Here is a 3,046-nt window from a genome sequence, read left to right on the forward strand (position 1 = left end):
CTCCCTTCCAGCATCAGAGTCTTTTCCTAATGAGTCAGCTCTTCGCATGAGGTGGCCAAAGTACTGGAGTTTCAGCTTTAGCATCATTCCTTCCAAAGAAATCCCAGGGCTGATCTCCTTCAGAATGGACTGGTTGGATCTTCTTGCAGTCCAAGGGACTCCCAAGAGTCTTCTCCAACACCACAGTACAAAAGCATCAATTCTTTGGTGCTCAGCTTTCTTCACAGTCCCACTCTCACATCTCTACATGACCACTGGAAAAAACATAGCCTTGACTAGACCTTTGTTGGCAAAGTAATGTCTTTGTTTTTTAATATACTATCTAGGTTGGTCATAACTTTCCTTCCAAGGAGTAAGTGTCTTTTAATTTCATGGTTGCAGTCCCCATCTGCAGTGATTTTGGAGCCCCCCCAAAACTAAAATCTGACACTGCTTCCACTGTTTCCCCATCTATTTCCCATGAAGTGATGGGACCAGATGCCATGATCTTCATTTTCTGAATGTTGAGCTTTAAGCCAACTTTTTCACTCTCCTCTTTCACTTTCATCAAGAGGCTTTTTAGTTCCTCTTCACTTTCTGCCATAAGGGTGGTGTCATCTGCGTATCTGAGGTTATTAATATTTCTCCTGGCAATCTTGATTCCAGCTTGTGCTTCTTCCAGCCCAGCGTTTCTCATGATGTACTCCAGATATAAGTTAAATAAGTAGGGTGACATACTCCTTTTCCTATTTGGAACGTGTCTGTGTTCCCTGTCCAGTTCTAACTGTTGCTTCCTGACCTGCATATAGGTTTTTAGACTCTGGGGAATATGGGGTGGGTGTATTCTGAGTTTGCCTGGTAAGTTTGATCAATAAGTTTTAATGTTACATATCAATCGTGTTTTGTTATATAATGTGAAAATCTTAAGCATATTGATATTGCTCAGTTGCTAAGTCGTATCCAACTCTTTAAGACCCCATAGGCTGTAGCCAGCCAGGCTCCTCTGTCAATGGAATTTTTCAGGCAAGAAACTGGAGTGGGTTGCCATTTCCTGCTTCAGGGGATCTCCCAACTCAGGGACTGAATCCACATCCCTTTCTCTCCTGCTGTGGATTCTTTACCACTAGCCCCACCTAAGTAGTCCATATTAATATTAAATACCAATACATTTGGTATTATACTGGGCTGTGCTGTGCTTACCTGAAGTATACTTGTCTAAAAGAATTTGAAGTTGGTTCCAAGAAATAACAAAGAATTAAAAGAAACACATGAATAAAATGAGAGAAAGAAAAGATACAAAATAGATTATGCTTTGAATTTCTGGAATTACTTACTAAGACCAGTCTGTAAAGTGTGGTCTCTTCTTCTCCTCATCCTTCTTCATCTTCAGCAGTTTAAAATCTAAAGAAAAAAAGATATTACCACTTCTTTATTGAGAAAGCGTATTGTGGCTATATCAGTCCTAAGCTATTTAAAATTTTCACTATTTAGCATGGAAGGATGGACTAGAACTTCATCATAGTGTATCTTACTTTTACTTGAACTGGGGCGCAAATTGTATAACAGCTAATACTTATTCAACACTTACTAAATGACAAATGCTATTCTAAGAACTTTGCCTGTCAAAACTCTTAATTTTCTCAAACTAGCTATGTAATAAATTGTAATAAATACTATTATTCAGTTCAGTTCAGTTGCTCAGTCGTGTGCGACCCAATGAATCACAGTATGCAAGGCCTCCCTGTCCATCGCCAACTCCCAGAGTTTACCCAAACTCATGTCCATTGAATCAGTGATGCCATCCAGCCATCTAATCCTCTGTCGTCCCCTTTTCCTCCTGCCCCCAATCCCTCCCAGCATCAGAGTCTTTTCAAATGAGTCAACTCTTCACATGATGTGGCCAAAGAATTAGAGATTATGCTTCAGCATCAGTCCTTTTAATGAACACCGAGGACTTAACTTCTTTAGCATGGACTGGTTGGATCTCCTTGCAGTCCAAGGGACTCTCAAGAGTCTTCTCCAACACCACAGTTCAAAAGCATCAATTCTTTGGGACTCAGCTTTCTTCACAATACATCTCTTGCATCCTTACATGACCACTAGAAAAACCATAGCCTTGACTAGACAGACCTTTGTTGGCAAAATAATGTCTCTGCTTTTAATATGCTGTCTAGATTGGTCAAAACTTTTTTTCCAAGGAGTAAGCATCTTTTAATTTCATGGCTGCAATCACCATCTGCAGTGACTTTTGAGCCCAAAAAGATAAAGTCTGACACTGTTTCCACTGTTTACCCATCTATTTGCCATGAAGTGATGAGACCAGATGCCATTATCTTAGTTTTCTGAATGTTGAGCCTTAAACCAACATTTTCACTCTCCTCTTTCACTTTCATCAAGAGACTTTTTAGTTCCTCTTCACTTTCTGCCATAAGGGTGGTGTCATCTGCATATCTGAGGTTATTGATATTTCTCCCGGCAATCTTGATTCCAGCTTGTGCTTCTTCCAGCCCAGTGTTTCTCATCATATACTCTGCATATAAGTTAAATAAGCAGGGTGACAATATACAGCCCTTTTCCTATTTGGAACCAGTCTGTTGTTCCATGTCCAGTTCTAACTGTTGCTTCCTGACTGCATGCAAATTTCTCAAGAGGCAGGTCAGGTGGTCTGGTATTCCCATCTCTTTCAGAATTTCCCATAGTTTATTATGATCCACAATAGTTGATAAAGTGGATATCGTCAATAAAGTATAAATAGATAGTTTTCTGGAACTCTCTTGATTTTTCCATGATCCAGCAGATGTTGGCAATTTGATCTCTGATTCCTCTGCATTTTCTAAAACCAGCTTGAACATCTGGAAGTTCATGGTTCATGTATTGCTGAAGCCTGGCTTGGAGAATTTTGAGCATTACTTTACTAGTGTGTGAGATGAATGCAATTGTGCAGTAGTTTGAGCATTCTTTGGCATTGTCTTTCTTTGGGATTGGAATGAAAACTGACCTTTTCCAGTCCTGTGGCCACTGCTGAGTTTTCCAAATGTGCTGGCATATTGAGTGCAGCACTTTCACA

This window comes from Bison bison, unplaced genomic scaffold (assembly GCF_000754665.1).
Source record: "Bison bison bison isolate TAMUID 2011002044 unplaced genomic scaffold, Bison_UMD1.0 scf7180017863011, whole genome shotgun sequence".
In the NCBI taxonomy this organism is placed as follows: Eukaryota; Metazoa; Chordata; class Mammalia; order Artiodactyla; family Bovidae; genus Bison; species Bison bison.